The 19,171-nt window shown below is 46.6% G+C and overlaps 1 long non-coding RNA gene across 1 annotated transcript; it reads left to right on the top strand.

Annotated features, from left to right (window-relative positions):
* Nucleotides 1-1,021: 1,021 nt before the first annotated feature.
* Nucleotides 1,022-4,338, top strand: LOC136526974 (uncharacterized). The gene is made up of 3 exons (XR_010776647.1): nucleotides 1,022-1,684; nucleotides 2,977-3,090; nucleotides 3,295-4,338. It is a non-coding gene; the product is annotated as an uncharacterized lncRNA (long non-coding RNA).
* Nucleotides 4,339-19,171: the final 14,833 nt, after the last annotated feature.

The raw sequence follows: 19,171 nt of genomic DNA, 5'->3' as shown, positions 1-19,171 counted from the left end.
ACAAAATGATGGACGCAGAGGTCAATCAATCATGAGTTCGGCTGGCCGACCCTCTCCTAGCTCATCTTTCTTTCCAAAAATGTTCTAGTGTTGTGTTTTGAGTTATTATGCATAAGGGATGCACTGAGAACATAAATTAAACACGCAAAAACATGAAATAAAAAATAAGAGGGAATTTAAATATGATAGATACAAAATGGCTTCACATCTCGGCTAGAGCTCATGGTTTTAAGTCCTTTAGCTGGACTTCTCCAATGTTTTAATTAGAACTAGCACTGTTTGATCGTGTAGTTGAGGACTTGGATGCTAAAGCTTGTTCCTTATGCCACCTTTTATGATTTTTTTTACCTTTGGTGTAGAGTGTTCTTCCTTTGTCGAGGGGTTTGGGCTTCGTCTCCATCTCTTTCTTTTCACTCACTTTCGATTTACATCCTTTTCTTGATTCTGACATTGTGTGCATGTATGATCCTTCTCCTAGTCCATCGTGATGATGAGACTGTCCATCTTGTCACCTCATCTACATTAATTAATTAATTATTATTTATTTATTATTATTATTACCCTTATTCCTATACTACATTTTCTGCTCCCTCGTGTAGCCACGTCACCTTTTTTCGTGTCCGTCCGATTCGACATCAAAGGCCACAAGTGCACCACCGGACACAACATCAGCATGTCCACGGCTCCACCCAGCCTTCCACGACCTCCCTTGAACCTTCCAGCAAAAAAAAGAGTCTGTCTATCTAACAACTATGTGTTTTATATAGTCTCAACATATGAATTTTTTTTACCACAGAATTAAGATCCAACAGCCTCCACCCTCTTTCTACCTATAGCCTTCTTCTATCTTCAGACAATCACAAATCATAAGATCACAGATTCATAAATTACAAGAAATAATTTTTTTTATGGAAGAACAAATCACAGCAGAAGAAAAGAAGGAGATGCTGTTGGAGGACGCGTGCGGCCAGACTCCTCCACCGCTACCCAGGAGCAAGGAGAGGAGCAAGCTGCAGCAGAGCAGCAGCCAGCCTCGAGCGGAGAGGCAAATCCTGACACCATGTCCAGCCTCGAGCAGAGCGGATCCTGGGCGGTGTGACCCGTGGCTGCGGCCTGCGCGACGGCAGCGCCCGTGCCTGCGCCAGCAGAACGGAAAAGAAAGAAAAAAACCATGTGTTTTTTTTTGCGCCAGTGTATTGCGTAGCATTTCTGAAAAAAAAAAAGGGTCCCGTCCTCTCTTCCCGGGCGCCGTTCTCCTCCCGCACCCCCGCCGCTCCCCACACCCTGTTGAGCGCCCCCCCTGCCTCCGGCGCCGTCCCCGGCCAGCCGCCAGCGAGCGCTGTCGTGCGCCGTCCGCCACGCCCCCCCGAGGTTGCGACGCCGCCGACCCCGTTCGGGCAAACCCTAGCGGCGCAGGGCCCCACCGCGGCAAAGCCCTACCAGCGCAACCTGTGCGCCGGCGGCCTTCCCAGCGGCGATGCACGAGTCTCGACCGGCGGCGCTACCCTCGGTGGTCTCGAACTCGCCGCCCGCGGACATCTCGGTGTCCTCTTCCGCGCCATAGTCCTGCTCACGCCTCTTCTCCTCGGTGTGGCGTAATACTACTGCAGGTTTTCCTCTTGCAGGGACATCATAGAGAACGGAGCATCTGCTGATGATTTAGGCCATTGAGTAGTAGTTCCAGGTATTTTCCCCTGAACATTTTTTTCCTCAAACAAATGATAGATATTTGTATAAGAGGATACGGAAAAGAAAGAAATAATGTGTTAGTGTTACTTGCTGTGTTCTCTTCATTTTTGTTTTTTTCTGATTTCCTATGCCTGTGCCTGAAACTTTACATTAGCATAGTGCCGTTGCTGGGTGCCAGGTTAGTTTTCTATCCGATGCTTTACTGAATCATTGGTTGTTGTTGCAATTTTAGTTGACGCCACATTTTTTGATTCCTTGGTCTGCACGTGCTCAATTTTAGTTGACTTATGAAATTGTCACACAACTAAATTGCTTCCAAGATCAGTCCTATATACTACTAATAAGGTTTTTTTTGTTTGGGCAATATGAACTCCAATTAGAAATATACACAATAAGCAGAGAGTTCACCTCCTCCATTAGCTGATAAAAATTGATCTATTCTTCTTTCTTCAAAGTTTCATGTAGCATTCGATCAATTCTACTCATGTTGACATTATCTCTACTGTCAGTGCCAGCCCCACTAATGTTGAAATTATTTGTAATGAGCTGAGCTGCTCATCCAAACTTTGATTGACCAAGAATGCTTAATTGTTTTAAAAGCCTATTCTCAAGTGTATCTAAGTACACAGCTGGACAGAAATTGCAGAGAGAACATTCTGAGAGCACAAAAGTAATGCAGTAGCAGTGGTTTTATTCTTGCTGCACTAATTTCACCGAGGGTTCAACTACTATTGTTTTCCTAAAGTCTAGGAGTTCATAACATGTCAGTCATTTGTACTTTCCTGTACCTATTTGGAAATTTCTCTCTGTGACAATGAAAAGATCATGCTTGCCATTCACATATAACCTCTCAAGCCGTAATATTTGTGAAATGTTTCCTCCCCTCCTAAAGGCATGCAATTTGTGTAACGATACTGCTAGATGTGTAACTAATGTACATTTGAGTTGCCATAAAGCGGTGCTTCACTATGTCCTGTCGTTGAGTGCTTTGCGGTAGAGACTTATAGTAGCACCTCAAAAGCACAAACAGATATAGAAGCATGCAGCCACTTTGGGTGCGGCGAAGCGCGCCTCCTTTTTCTGTACTCATAGAGGACAACTATCTTCATTAGATGTTACTAGCATTTTTTTCTTGATTTTCAGTATAGCAACAGTGATCAAGACTATGGTACATACTCCTCAATGAAGTTTATTATATAAGTACATATTCATCAAACAGTTTCTCGATAATAAGAACTTTGAACACTCTGGCAAAATGTTGTCCTCACAGCTGTTTTGTATGTGCAGGTGTAGGTACAATTTTCTAAAAGCAGCGTCAAGGCCTTCAAAAGTTCAAATTAGTTTCCTGATGTGCCTATGCTGTTGTCACTATCCTGAGATACAAGAGTGGAGGCTAACGAGGTTTGCTAATTTCAGTGTCCTTCTGAGATCTTAGCTGCAAGATCTATTGCTTTCCAACATGCATTGCTTCTTTTCTTACATGCTCCGAAAAAAGTTTGTTACTGCAGGATGACCTTCACAAAAATAGGCATACTTCAGATGCTTTGACTGTATTTGCATTTTTGCTTATTGCTCTAAATGTTTTTTTAACAAAATTGTTTACAGCTCTCTGCTACGTGCTACCTCAACCGGCCCTGTCCTCTTCGCCCGAACCCACTCCCTCCATCATTTTCTCGATGCCTCAGCAGTGAGATGCAGGTTGCATAGTTTTGTCACCCTTATTGCCTTTTCATTTTTATGTGCTTATTGTTTGCTAATTGAACAGACTAAGTTAGGAACGATGATATACGTGACTGTCTAGGGGTAGTACCAATTGAAGAAAAGCTTGTCCAATATCGGTTGAGGTGGTTTGGCCATGTCCAAAGGAGACCTTCAGAGACACCAGTGCATTATGGAGTCCTAAGCCAAGCTAATAATGTGAGAGGTAGAGGCAGACCGAAATTGACATAGGGGAGACAATAAAAAGATATTTGAAAGCTTAGAATATACCTAGAGATCTATGTTTGAATAGGAGTGCTTAGAAATCAGATATTGATGTGCCTGAACCATGACTTGGGGCTTTTGGTAGGTTTCAACTCTAGCCTACCCCAACTTACTTGGGACTTACAGGCTTTGTTGTTGTTGTTTGCTAATTGACATTTATCTTACGCCTTAACCATTTCTACTACAGTGCCTTCAGCTTCTGAGATGTTTTACTTGCAACATACTCCAGATTGGCTAAGCATAAGCAAGAAGTAAAGAAGTGCTTTTAGTTTGGATCAACCACATTGTATTTTATTATGACAAGATTGTGCAACGTAATTAAATATCAGAGGTGTCAATATTCAAGAACACTGTCATCTAATGGATTCTACTGTTTCTTATGACAAAACTTATGTGTTAGAGCTTACTAGCCTGCACAATAGCGCGGGGTTCCTGCTAGTTGTTCCTATTTTTATGGATCCGTGGTGTCATTCCTTTCTTGTCTTCTTCTAACCATTGTACAGTGTGATCGGGGCGATTCCAAGGTCACAATCTCGTACACATCAAGGCTATATAAGGTGCATGCTTCTCTAACCCGCACCTACATGCTGTATCCCCTAGCCTTGTCATACAACTAACTTGGTATGCCTTGGCCCTTTGAGCGGCTTGGATTGCCCTTGGTTATGTAAGTCTATGTCACATGACACCGCCGCTTAGCTCCATATGGAATCGTACTTTAGCCTTCATGCGATGAGGCCGTGGCCCTTTGTATCTCTTGTCACTAGAACCTCTATCCGGGACCTTAACTTGCCTACTGTCATGTGGTTATGGCCAGCACATGCTTTGTGTAGGCCCTGTACCCCCCCATTGACCATTGGGCCTGCACAACCCTATACGTTTCCTTTGCAGGTCTGGTGTTCTAGGCAGTTGCTCTGGTCGTGTGGGTAGAGCACGGTTGGAATGTATACTAGCTGGAACAACCTTAGCTCTGACTTCATCCCTTCATGTGTTGAGGACCTCCCGCGCAACGCGTGGGTGCTTCAAGTGATTTCCACATAGAGTCCATGTTGGTGTATATGCTAGGGAACCTTAACTTTGGCCTTAGCTCATCGTGTGGCACAAACCAATTATGATTTTTCATGTCATGCGTAGCTCCAAAGTTTTAGGTATACCTCGTATGTGATCGTCCCAATTTTCCACAAGGCCTCAGTTTGTCCTCATCAAATGTCATCAGCATCGACCATGTTCGTCGGGTACACCTGCGCCGCACTCGGCGTCGTGCAAGACGATCTTGGTGTTGATGAGAGGCTCGTCAGCGCAGAGCATCTCGTCCCAGCCCACACAATAGGTGCTGAAGGTCGGGAGCAGTCAACATGGCTTCACGGAGCCAATGGCCGTGGGTGGCTACTGCATCCCTGAGCCTGATCGGGAGATCAGTTTGGATACAGCGGGGAAGAGGTGCCGGATCCATGTGGTCAGCCAGAGCCAGTTTCCTAGCCTCCATGGTGTTCTGGACTTGGTTGTTGCCGGAGTAGTTGGCGGCGAGCTGTGGCTTGAGATGGCTAGCGGCAACCTTACCCATCGGAGCTTCTAAACTCCAAGTTACCCAGTTACAAGGAAGCGCAGTACACATGCCTTGCCTTGCCGCCTTGTCCTGCCTGGTCATTTAGTTTGCGTAGCCATGCAGCCGCTCCGCGATTTCCAGATCGTAACGAAGGCGATTCCGAAGGCGATTGTACTCCCGACCTCGATCTAGGCGTCGCCGCCGACGACCTCGATCTGCTCCGCCGGTGACCATTCCGGTCACGGTGTCCAAGCCCCGTTGCCAACCTGTTGTCGGTGCGAGACTCCGTAAATCGCCGGTTAGCCGTTCTCGGCGTCGTCGACCAAAGACTTCCCCTAGGGTTTGTCGCTTAGGAATCCTAGGTCGGGATACGTGTTTGTGGCTGCGTTAATCTATGCGTTGCCCTTCGATCCGTTCCATGGCGGCGGCGAGAGTTGGCAGTTCGGGGGGTGATGGCGATGGCCAAAACACTAACGTGACGGACCTGCTGCGGAGACTCAACCTCATTGAGGAAGAGGAGGCCGTGGTGGAGTTTAGCGATGCTGAGGAAGAGGATGAGCCAGCACCGGTGGAGTGGGCGCTGGTACAGAAGGTGCTCTCGTCGGCGCCGGTACATGTCAATATTGTGCGTTCGGCAATGAAGCCTGCCTGGGGAAACCCGATTGGTCTCAAGTTTTGGCCGATCGGGGAAAAGGGAGACAACCTTTTTGTCGCAGAATTTGGATGTGCTGGTGATCTGGAGAGGGTGTTATCCGGGCTGCCATGGATGGTGGGGAGATATGCAATTCTGCTGCAGAATTATGATGAAAAGCTCAGCGTGTCCGAGATTATCTTTGATCACCTAGAACTTTGGGTACGTATCCTCAATCTATCCTTGGGCTGGATGAACCAGACGAGAGGTTCTCGGGCCATGGGTTTGATTGGGAGTGTGATCAAAGATGGATGTGGATGCGGATGGGAAGGCCAGCGGGGCTTACTTGCGTGCCCGTGTGGCCATCAAGATCGACAAGCCTGTGAGGCGTGGGGTGCTTCTCCGGATGAGCAAAACGGAGGAACCGCACTGGTTTCAGGCGCAATATGAGAGGCTACCCTACTACTGTTTTGCGTGTGGCTTGATTGGCCACTCGGAGGTGGAATGCTCAACTCTGGTGGCGCGTGATGAGTATGGGAAGCTACCGTACGGTGTTCAACTCCGGGCTTCTAAAGATGGAAGGAGACGTTTACAGACCTTTGCGGGAGCTGCTGCGGAGCCTTTTGGCAGTGGTTCCTCATCGGCTTTCAGAGCTCAGAAGCAACATAGGTCGGATGATAATCGATCCTCGAAGAATGATGATGGGTCGCACTATTCGGCGAGTGTTGTTGGTGATTCAGATGACCCAGAGGTCTAGTCCCCTCTCAAGCATCCGGGGGAGGCAGTGCGTGGCTCCGGGGCAAGTAGGAAGCTGGACTTGCAGGATGAGGGGGACCGACAAACGCTCCCTCGGAAGCGCAAGTCAAAGGGGGCCATCCCGGCCACCTAGACGCCGGACCTGAACATCCCGGTTGATGAGTTAATGCCATTGTCTCGGCTAGCTTGGTGACTTCAAGAGTGAATCAATTGGACACCAGTGCAGACAGTGGCGGGATCAGTATGATTGAGAGGTTGAAGAAGCAAAAGAGAGGTACCAACCAAAATGCAAGATCGGTGGCGGCTGTGATGGACAGCCCCGCCGGGCACAATGAATCTCCTAAGTGTGAACTGTCGGAGCTGCGGACTCCGCCAGTTGGTGGAGGAGAAAAGGCCCATGGTGGTGTTCTTGATGGAGACAAGGATGGGAGAAGAGCGTTCCCTTGGTTTGAAACGGAACCTTGGCTTTCCTAACACCATAGTTGTCAAGTTAGAGGGGCTGAGTGGAGGCCTGATGCTACTTTGGCGTCGGGATGTGGTGGTCGCAGAGTTGAGCAAATCAAGGTCACATATTGATGTTCATATGTCATGTGATAGCTTGAGGATCTCGCAGTTGGGGCTAATGGGCTTCTATGGGGAGCCTAGGAGGGAGAGGCGCAAAGAAAGTTGGTACCTGATGAGGTTCCTAAAGCCCCCTTTGGCACGGCTCATCCAAAACGGCTTTACCGGTGAAGCCAAAGCCGGTGAAGCCAGAAAAACTGGCTTTTCCCAGCTTTTAGTTCATTTTAACCCTGGCTTACAAAACGGCTTCACGCTACAGTGCCTCGATTTGCGCAAAATAGATGAAGCCGAAGCCGAAGCCGGCATAAGCCGTGCCAAAGAGGCCCTAAGAGCGCAGTCAGCTCACCCTTGGCTGTGCGTAGGGGACTTCAACGAGGTGTTGGCGGTGAAAGCATCTAGGCCCCTAGTTGGGTTTCGGTGATTAATGACAATACAAGATTACTATGACTAAAATGTGTTTTGCAGATGCAATTAAGTTAAGTCATGGTAATGGAGATAAATTGGGCAATCAAAGTTGTCATGCCCCTACGATGAAAATTGTTTCGGTTTTCAAATGATGGACGACAAGGTTAAGGATGACTAGTTCTAAGTGTCAATTAGAGTTAGAGAGACACTTAGAGTAGTTTAAGATTTTGTTTTTCCTTTGGCCGTACTATTAAGAGGGGTATGGACAGGTAGCTTGACCTAGGTGAGTCTAGTGAGTTAGGTGTGGTGCACATTTGTTAAAACTAGCTCTAGGTAGCTCCTATGAATGCCTAAGATCCTTTGGAGCAAACTTCATTCACATATGATCGAGAGTTGGAAGTGAATGGAGGGTCAAATGCTGACCGGACGCTGGCCCCGGTGCGACCGGACGCTGGCCGCAGGGTCCGGTCAGTTCATTTGATCAACAGACTGCGTTCGGTGCGACCGGACGCTGGAGAGGTCAAGTGACCGGACGCTGAAAGGCAGCGTCCGGTCGACTCCAGTAAGGTTCCAGAGAAGGGAATCTGCGACCGGACGCGTTTGGTCAGTACTGACCGGACTCTGGGGGTTCAGCGTCCGGTCGAGTACAGTAAGGTTATAGTAAGGGTTTAATGCGACCAGACGCGTTCGGTCAGTGGTGACCGGACCCTGCCAGCGTCCGGTCAACACATTTTCACTGGTTCACGGGTTGAACTGACCGGAGCATCCGGTCAGTACGACCGGAGCGTCCGGTCACCCCGCAGAAGATCTTAACGGTTCATTTTTCAGGCTGCCTTATAAATAGAAGCTCCACTCGTGTGTGGAGTCACTTTTGCTCATTCCAACAGCTGAGAAACACGTTTGTGAGTGCCAAGAAGAGCAAGGTCCTAGTGAGGTGATTGAGATTTGAGAATCCAAGAGAGTAGCCTCATTAGTGAATCAAGAGTAGCCAAGTGTGCATCCATCTTCTCATTAGGCTTCGCGTGGTCAAGTGAGAGTTCGTGCTTGTTACTTTTGGTGATCGCCATCATCTAGACGGCTTGGTGGTGATTGGGAGCTTGGTGATCACCCGGCGGAGCTTGTGGGTGACCCAACTAAAGTTGTGAGCGGCTTTGGGTGATTCGCCACGACGGAGTGTCGAAGAATCAACCCGTACAGAGCACTTGATCCTTGCGCGGATCAAGGGGGGCTACACCCTTGCGCGGGTGCTCCAACGAGGACTAGTGGGGAGTGGCGACTCTCCGATACCTCGGCAAAACATCGCCGCGTTGCTCTCTCTCATTTTACTTTGAGCATTTACTTTGAGCATTTACTTTGAGCAATTCAATATTTGTCTTTACATTCATAGAATTGCTATGTTAGAGTAAGTTTGGAACATAGGTTGCAAGTCCGTTGTGCGTTAGATCAATAGAAACATTTTTTTAGGCACAAGGGGTTAATTGGGCTAACCATATGATTTGTTTATTGTAAGAAAATTTAGAATTTGCCCAATTCACCCCCCTCCTCTTGGGTATCTTGATCCTTTCAATTGGTATCAGAGCCTCGTGCTCACGTTTTTAAACTTAACCGCTTAGAGCAAGATGTCTCACGGGGATGGACCTCCTCCTATCTTTGAGGGAGATGACTTTCCATATTGGAAAATCCGCATGGAGGCGTACTTAGAAGCTCTAGACGTTGGTATTCTTAGAGCCGCCTCTCAAGGCTTCCCAAAACCTCGGGATGCAACTAATTTACAAGGCGATAAGGTTAATTATGAAAAATGGAATGCAAAGGCTCGAAACACCATCTTTAGAGGCCTTTGCAAAGATGTGTTCAACCGCGTAAGGAACCACAAAGACGCCCATGCACTATGGTCGGACGTTTGTGCGCTCCATGAGGGAACCAAGAGTGAGCGTGAGGAACGCTATCATCTTGTAATCAAAAAGCTAAATTCCTTTGAGATGCTTCCTAAAAAAGTGTTAATGAGATGTATTCACGTTTAAATGTTCTTGTAGAGGAAGTTAATGGGCTTGGACTTACTCAAATGTCACCATCCGACGTTGTGAGAAAGATCTTGAGTGTCCTTCCCATTGACAAATATGGGCACATTGTGACCGTGCTAAATCAAGGTGATCTTTCCGCCGCTACACCGACACAAATCTTGAGAAAGATCAATGCTCATGAGATGTACATGCACATCACACCATAAGATGACTCATCCTCTACAAAGAAGAAAGAGAAGGACTTAGCATTCAAAGCTAGCCAAGATAAGGGCAAAGCAAGACTTGAGTATGAGAGCTCAAGTGATGAAGAAGATGATGAAGAAAGTCTTGCTCTCATGGTGAAGAAGACCGCCAAGATGCTAAAGAAGCTAAACAAGAGTGGCATCAAGTTTGACGGCAAGAAGAAGTTCTTCACTAGCTCAAGAAGAAAGCCAATCTCCGAGATGGATTGCTACAATTGTGGCGAACTTGGCCATCTAGCTCATCAATGCACAAAGCCCAAGAAAGACAAGTTCAAGAACAAGAACAAGAGCAAGAAAGATGACTCAAGCAATGAAGATAAAGATGAGAAGAAAAAGAACAAGCCATACAAGAAGAGAGATGGCAAAAAGAGGGACTTCTACAAGAAGAAAAAGAGTGGAAAAGCCTACATTGTCGGTGATTGGCTCACGGACATTGATTCATCAAGTGGATCATCCGATGATGATAGTGACAATGAGAAGGTGGCCGCCATTGCTATTGATCTTGCACCTTCACCACCACCATCGTTATCATCCTCTACACACCTATGCCTTATGGCCAAGGGTGAACGCAAGGTAACTAAGAATGCTGATAGTAGTGATGATGAGCAAGCTAGTGATGATGATAGCGATAGCGATGATGATGATTCACCTACATATGATGATCTTGTCAAAATACTAAGAAAATACACTAAGATCATTAGAAAGAGTATAGCTACAAATGAAAAGCTTGATGCTAAAAATGATTCACTCTTAGCTAAGTGTGATACATTGGAAAAGGCTAATGATGAGCTTAGAGAAACTAATGATGCTATATCATCCAAACTCAAGAAGCTCAAATTTTCTAAGAAAGAGCTTAAAGATAAACATGATAAACTTGAGTGGGTGCATAATGAGCTCATCACTAGTCACAACAAGCTAAAAGATGAGTATATAACTCTTAAGATCAATCATGATACTCTTGTCATTGCTCAAGAATTCGTACCAAATGAGCCACATGATGCTACTAACCATGTTGTTAAGATTGATATAGCTACATCATGTGATGATTTGATTGATGAGAGCATTGAGCAAGGATCTAGTGGCAAAGGCAAGCAAGTGGTTGAGTGCAATGACTATGATGAATATGTCAAGCTCAAGAACACAAATGAGAAGCTCATAAAAGATCTTGAAGAAATAAAAAGTCACAACAATATTGTGCTAGAAACTCTTGATCATGACAAAGAGTTGATTCTTAAGAATGAGAAGCTCAAAGAAGAAAACAAGAAGCTCAAGGAAGAGAAGAAAGATGATGCTCTAAAGGAAGAAAATAAGAAGCTCAAGTTGGAGAAAGAGCATCTCAAGATTGGATTGAGCAAATTTGCTAGAGGCAAGCACCTCCAAAGTGAGCTACTCATGAACACCGTCATGAAGATGGATAGAAGTGGCATTGGATATGTGGCAAGTATAGAGAAGAAGAAGGCTCAAGTTCAACAATAATCAAAGCCAAAACCAAAGCCAAAGAGATGTTTTGAGTGTAGACAAGAAGGTCACTTTGCTCATGAGTGTCAAACTCTACCGCCACAATCCTTACCAAGCATGCTAGACCCTTTGCCTTCAATGCTCACTACATGCTTAGAAAGGACTCTAGTGGAAAGATGAAAGTCATGTTCTTAGGTCCCCCTAACAAGAATAGGCCTAAGAAGATTTGGGTGGCTAAGTCACTTGTTGAGAAGGTGAAGGGCCCTCAGCAAGTTTGGATTCCTAAAGCTTGAATCTCTTGTGTGTAGGTGAACTACAAGACCAATGAAAGTCATTGGGTTATTGATAGTGGTTGCACTCAACATATGACCGGTGATCCTCGTATGTCCACCTCACTAGATGAAGAGGTAGATGGACAAGAGAAAATAACATTTGGAGATAACTCAAAGGGCAAGGTTAAAGGATTGGGCAAAGTGACAATATCAAATGATCATTCCATCTCCAATGTGCTCTATGTTGCTTCATTGAGCTTCAACTTGCTATCCGTTGGACAATTGTGTGATCTTGGCTTCCAATGCTTGTTCACCGAGAAGGAGGTTGTTGTATCCAAGGTAGATGACAATCAAGTAATATTCAATGGATTTAGATACAATAACTTATATCTATTGGATTTCACCTCTGAAGATGTAAATTTGAAGACTTGCCTATTCACCAAAACAACACTTGGGTGGCTATGGCATAGAAGACTTGCTCATGTTGGGATGAGCTCACTCAAGAAACTTATAAAGAATGATTTGGTGAGAGGGTTAAAGGATGTGAAGTTTGAGAAGAACAAGCTTTATAGTGCATGTCAAGCCAGCAAGCAAGTTGTAAATACTCATCCAACCAAAGCTTTCATGTCAACCACAAAAATGCTAGAACTCCTACACATGGATTTGTTTGGATCAACAACATACAAGAGTTTAGGAGGGAATCTCTATTGTCTTGTGATTGTTGATGACTATTCAAGGTATACATGGGTATTCTTCCTTCATGACAAATCCGAAGTTGCATCTTGCTTCAAGAAGTTTGCCAAGAGAGCTCAAAATGAATTTGAAGTGAAGCTCAAGAAGATAAGAAGTGACAATGGCAAAGAATTTGACAACACAAACATTGAAGCCTATTGTGATGAAGTTGGGATCAAGCATGAAGTCTCCGCAACTTATACTCAACAAAATGGTGTAGTTGAGAGGAAGAATCAGACTTTGATCACTCTTGCAAGGACAATGCTAGATGAGTACAACACCCCCGAAGCTCTATGGGCGGAAGCAATCAACATCGCATGTTATGCATCCAACCGCCTATTCCTTCAAAAGTTCCTTGGCAAGACTCCTTATGAGTTGCTTAATGGGAAGAAGCCGGACGTCTCCTTCTTTAGGGTGTTTGGTTGCAAATGCTACATCTACAAGAAGCGGCAACACCTAGGGAAGTTCCAAAGACGTTGTGACATTGGTTTTCTTGTTGGTTACTCATCAAAGTCCAAAGCATATAGAGTATTTAATCATGCCACCGGCTTGGTTGAAGAAACATATGATGTGGAATTTGATGAATCTAACGGCTCCCAAGGAGCATATGAGAATCTTGATGATGTAGGTGATGAACCATTGAGGGAGGCTATGAAGAATATTCCGGTGGGAGACATCAAGCCAAAAGATGATGAAGATGATGTACAAGTCATTGATCAACCTTCTTCATCAAGTGTGCCACAAGATGGTGAGAAAGATAGGAGAGTAGAAAATGAAGATACTTATATCTCCCATGAGCAAATGGTGGTACAAGCACAAGATGTTGATGCTCCACAACCTGCTCAAGTGGTCAATTGAAGAAATACACCTCTCCTACAAGATCATCCACAAGATCTCATCATAGGGAGTCCATCAAAGGGTGTAATGACTCGATCTCAAAAACTTGCTTATTTATTACTTATCACTCTTTTGTCTCTTGCTATGAGCCTACCAAGGTAGAAGAAGCTTTCAAAGATCCAGATTGAATCAATGCCATGCATGAAGAGTTGAACAACTTCACTCGCAATGAAGTTTGGACTGTTGAAAAGCGACCAAAAGGTGCAAGAGTCATTGGAACAAAGTGGGTGTTCCGTAACAAGCAAGATGATCAAGGTGTTGTTGTGAGGAACAAGATAAGACTAGTTGCAAAGGGGTTCTCCCAAGTTGAAGGGTTGGATTTTGGGGAGACCTTTGCACCGGTTGCAAGATTAGAAGCCATCCGTATCCTACTTGCATATGCATCACATCATGAAATGAAACTATATCAAATGGATGTGAAAAATATATTTTTAAATGGCTTTATTAATGAACTAGTCTATGTTGATCAACCTCCCGGGTTTGAAGACCCTAGATATCCTAATCATGTTTATAGGTTGTCCAAGGCGTTATATGGGCTTAAGCAAGCCCCCAGAGCTTGGTATGAGCGTCTTCGAGATTTCCTCATTGAGAAGGGCTTCACTATTGGGAAGGTCGACACCACACTATTCACTAAAAAGCTTGATGGGCACATTTTCATTTATCAAGTATATATTGATGATATTATCTTTGGATCATCAAATGAAGACTCATGCAAAGAATTTGGTGAATTGATGTCGAAGGAGTTCGAGATGTCCATAATTGGTGAGCTTACATTCTTTCTTGGTTTTCAAGTCAAGCAAATGAAAGAAGCCAGAAATACACAAAAGATCTTCTCAAGAGATTCAAGATGGATGAATGTAAGCCAATCAAAACACCAATGCCTACCAATGGACATCTCAACCTAGATGAGAGAGGTAACCCGGTTGATCAAACTCTCTACCATTCTATGATTGGTAGCTTGTTATATTTAACCGCATCTAGACCCAACATCATGTTTAGTGTGTGTATGTGTGCTAGATTTCAAGCTAGTCCTAAGGAAACACATTTAATTGCCGTAAAAAGAATCCTTAGGTATCTTAAGCACACACCAAGCATTGGCCTTTGGTATCCCAAAGGAGCTATATTTGAATTGGTTGGCTATTCCAATTCGGATTACGCCGGATGCAAAGTTAATAGAAAAAGCACATCTAGAGGGTGTCATTTGCTTGGTAGATCACTTATGTCTTGATCCTCCAAGAAACAAAATAGTGTGGCTTTGTCCACCGCCAAAGCGGAATACATTGTCGCGGGTGCTTGTTGTGCACAAATTTTATACATGAAACAAACTTTGCTAGACTATGGTGTAGTTCTAGAAAAAGTACCTCTTTTGTGCGACAATGAAAGTGCGGTAAAACTTGCAAATAATCCGGTTCAACACTCTCGCACCAAGCACATAGATATCTGTCATCACTTTCTAAGGGATCGTGTTGCTAAAAATGATATATCACTAGAAGGTGTAAGAACCGAAGATCAATTAGCGGATATCTTCACTAAACCGCTAGATGAGGCTACTTTTTGTAGATTGCGAAATGAGCTCAATGTACTTGACTTTAGCAACTTCACTAAAAATTGAGCTTGTGTTGTCCCTTGCATTCATTGTAATATATAATATGTTTAATTTTTGGCAATGCATATAGGGCTTGTCTAACATGGTTAAGATAATCGCCGAAAAGCGTGTGAAGAAGCTTAACCTCGGATCAAACTTGACAAGCAACTAAATTTACTTACAAAGTATTGCATATGCATGGATGTTGTTTTGTCGTTTTGTTTCATTTGCCCTCTTATTGCCTATTTTCTTAAAAAGAAATTATACCCTAAGGCAAAATATTTTGAAAAATATGAGGGTTTGAGAGAGGTCACTCACATCAGTCCCAATTGGTGGTTATTTGGATCTTATTCAAGTTGGGACTTGATTGGGAACAGGCAGTGCGAAGGAATTTTGAAGATTTGCTAGAAAAGGACCATCGGACGCTGCACCGGACGCTGGTGCAGTGTCCAGCGTCTGGTCAGTTCACAGGAGGTGAACTGCAGCAGAAGGAGTGACCGGACGTTGCGTTTGTGCGTCCGGTCAGGAAGGGATCCAGCGTCCGGTCGTTTGAAGAAGAAATAGGCTGTACTGACCGGACCCTGCCTGCGTCCGGTCATGGACCACCGGACGCGTCCGGTCACGATTCCAGAGGAATTGGACCTCTCTAGAATCGACCGGACGCTGGGTGGTAGCGTCCGGTCGCTACCACCGGAGCGTCCGGTCAGTGGATGTCGTGCGGCTTCAGGACTCTTTTCCCATTTCCTTTCTTGTCGCGTTGGGGGAACTATTTAATCGCAACTGCCATACCTTTTTGCCCCGCATCTCGCCGTGACCTAGCCCGTGTCCTAGCCGCCGCGCCACCACCGCTCCACCACGCTGCCAACCTTTCTTGCCGCCGTTCATCTCCAGCCACCCGCGCTCGTCACCGTCCATGACTGCCCGTGCTGTGCCCCTTGTGCCACCGCATTCGTAGGCCTCCAGCAACCGAGCCGCTGCAGCAGAGCCTCGCACGCCACCGCGCCTCCCCTGCCTGCGCTCACCCCTGCTCCGCGCCATCCAAGCCCTAGCCCTTGCCTCCTTGTTGGTTGGTAAGGCCTAACCCTAGCTTTCTATTTGCCTTGCTTGTGATCTAGATCGATTGCAAATCACTGATTTCAAATAATCCAGGGCCGCCGGTTCATCGCAGTTCTTTGCAACCCTAGCCCCAGCCGATTCCGAGGTTTCCCCCGCGTGACACGTCTCTTCTTCTCTCGGATCGCCGGTTCATCAGGTAGAAAGCCCATTGTCTCAATTTCGTACCTACATTGCTTGCTTCCTAGGGCTTTCGCATCTATTAGATATATTGTATTTATTTATATATCCATCTATTCCATCGTGCAGCGAGTCGGTGCCGTTGAGGTTCTTGTGGCAGTTGTCAGACAACTTGGAGCCAAGTTCGCGAGTAAGGATCGAGGCCAAGCCTCGGGAGTGTCAGTTTGACAGTTGATCTTCGTCAGCGGCAGTTCATCCTCTTGTCAGGTCAGATGGCTGGCACGAAGAATGTTGGTGGTGGTCTAGGAGATGATGATCGGAGGCCCCCGCCTCGCCAGTCTGCAGGATCGAAAGGCAAGGCAATGAAGCAGGTGACATCCAAGAAGCGCAAGTACCCCGACGCAGAGACAACGAGAGCAGCAGCAGTCACTGAGGCCGCAGAGCGTGCCGAGAGAGGAGGTGCCCGCAGTGGAGTCGTCATAGCAGATCATCTGGCACCCGATGCTCAGAGCAGACTGAGGGAGATTGAGCGACTTCATGGTAGTCCACCTGGGACTGTCATGATGGCAGGACGTCGTCTGGCTATTGAAGAGCCTCAGCGTCAGGGGGAGTCTCAGCAGGAGCCACAGCAGCAACCCCCACCAGCAGAGCCTCAGCCAGCTCAGGAGACTTAGGAGGGCCACCAGGCCGAGGAGACCGAGCCAGCACCCCAGCTACGCCGCTCTGGTCGTACCAGTGCTACAGTTCCACCGAGGCCAGCTACACAGCGTAGGGGTTCACGCCCACCGCCCAGACCACAGGGTCCGCCTCCAGTGGTACACCTTGACTTGAGGGCCGCCACAGCCATACAGGTTCGCCAGCTGAGATTTGTTGAGTTTGACGTGTGGTTCCCTCCGAGGAGGGATGAGAGAGCAGCAGAGGGTTTCTATACACCGCTCCAGGAGGATTTCTATAATGCTTATCTCAACAGCGGGGCAGTGTTCAGATCTCAGAGAGTCTGTAGTATAGAGTCTATTGTGGCAGCAGCCGGAGAGCATATCCGCCCCTACTTGTCATATTTGCCGAGGATGATAGATCTAATTGGCCGGACAGGAGTATATGTACCATCTTGGGTTCGGCAGTTTTATGCTTCACTCTACGTTGATCCGCATCACAACTTCATACACTTTGCATTCAACGGTAGAGACTAAAGGGTGATGAGTTTCAGGGCCCGGGAGATACTGAGGCTACAGGATCAGCCTATCAGATTGCATGAGGTATACTATGGACAGCAGGAGTCTCCCAGGCGCCCTCATGGAGGATTGGTGCCCCCTACAGATCTTGTGCGCCATTGCTTCAAGGAGCCCTTTGGTGAGGGGTCGAGGAGGAACTCTAGTGACCTTACTCCTATAGCGCGAGTGCTAGAGGCCATTATCAGGAGGACACTACTTCCCAGGTTGGGATACAGGGAGGGTCTGACTCGCTTGCAGCTCTGGCTCCTTAATGCCCTGATGCAGCAGACCGTGTTCGACATTTGGGACCTCCTTCTATCAGAGATGGATGATACTATAGCTGAGGGCTTCAAGGGTCGCAGGCAGCTTCCGCATGCACATTGGATCACTTTCCTGATGCTTCAGTCTGTGCAGGTTAGGATCCCAGAGATGGTTGCCGAGTACAGAGGTGCCACCACAGAGTTTCCGGCTTATAACATGGCACAGAGGATCCGGCACAGCACACCACAGGCACCCGCTCGGCCCAGTCGTTGTCCAGATGTTCTAGAGTCAGCAGCTCAGCAGGACGAGATCATCAGAGGCATAGCCGCTACCGAGGAGGAGCAGCTTGAGGCACAGCAGGAGATGACCGAGTCCAGTGACAGTTCGGATGATGACTATCAGCCGAATCCTCAGATGCCTCCACACAGACACGATGCAGAGGCCGGCAGTTCTAGCTCAGCTCCACCTACACCGCAGACGGACCCCACATTGACTGCCATTCTTGAGCGGATGCAGCAGGATCAGGCACGACAGGCACAGGAGACCGCTGCCAACTTTGCACAGTTTCAGGCTCATCAGGACGAGTTCCAGCAGCAGCAGCAGCTCCTTCAGCAGCAGTAGATGCATCAGCAACAGTTACTCATGCAGCAGCAGCTTATGGGATTTATGCAGCATGTAGTGACAGCACTTGGGGCCCCACAGCCATAGCCTTCGCCCCAGCTTGCTTAGCCTGCCACCACTTTGACGACTCCAGCTGTACAGCCCAGTGGGCTTCAGAGTCAGGGACAGCCTCCAGCTTAATTTGCTTCACCTACAGTTCAGGTGTCCCAGTGGTTGTCCTCACCAGTTGTAGCCCCGCAGTTCACACCATATCACACGGGCTTCTCACCGGAGCAGTCACTTTCGCTATTCATGCCTGACACGTCAGTCTCTAGGAGTCTTGGAGCATCCTTCAGCGAGTTGACCGGCATGCCTACACCGCTTCATATGCATACTGCCGGTCCTTCTACAGCAGCCCCAGTCGTTGTGACTACTCAAAGGCTCCCCTCGTCTGTCGCCTTGTCAGATCCTACGACAGACGTCCCAGCAGCATCACAGGCAGCACCTGCCCCAGCTCAGACCCAGACCGCTTCAGAGACATTGCCAGCCACAGAGGGTCAGTCAGTTCAGAGCTCAGGGTCAGATGATGATGGCGTCCAGTTTCAGCTTGCTCCTCGTACCTCAGTGCCCGGCTCATCTGCTGCAGCCCCACCGACTGACCCTTAGGTTTTGGTGTTTGACGCCAAAGGGGGAGAGGGTTCGAGTATGTAGACTCAGGGGGGCGACTTTTAGGGGGAGCTAGTTATCTAGTATTAGCTTAGTTATCTAGTATTAGCTTATTATATACAATTGGAGTTCTATCTGTGTGATACACTATTACTTTCATGCATTCGTGTGTTACTTTCATGCATATTATTATATCTATGTGATAGTGATATCTATGTGATTGTGATATATGACATGTGTGCTCTCTACTTTACACTATTTATGTCATATCACTTGTGCTATGCTCATTTGCCTTTGCTTCTGTTTTTATACTCCGATGTAAATGAGCTTTGTTACTTGTACTCATGCTTAATTCATATCCTTTGAGTACATTGTGTTGGCTTGGGTCATATAAGCTTGACTAACACTTTTGTTCTTATCGACAA

Source organism: Miscanthus floridulus, chromosome 19 (genome assembly GCF_019320115.1).
Source record: "Miscanthus floridulus cultivar M001 chromosome 19, ASM1932011v1, whole genome shotgun sequence".
In the NCBI taxonomy this organism is placed as follows: Eukaryota; Viridiplantae; Streptophyta; class Magnoliopsida; order Poales; family Poaceae; genus Miscanthus; species Miscanthus floridulus.
This window is presented reverse-complemented; position numbering and strand designations above follow the sequence as displayed.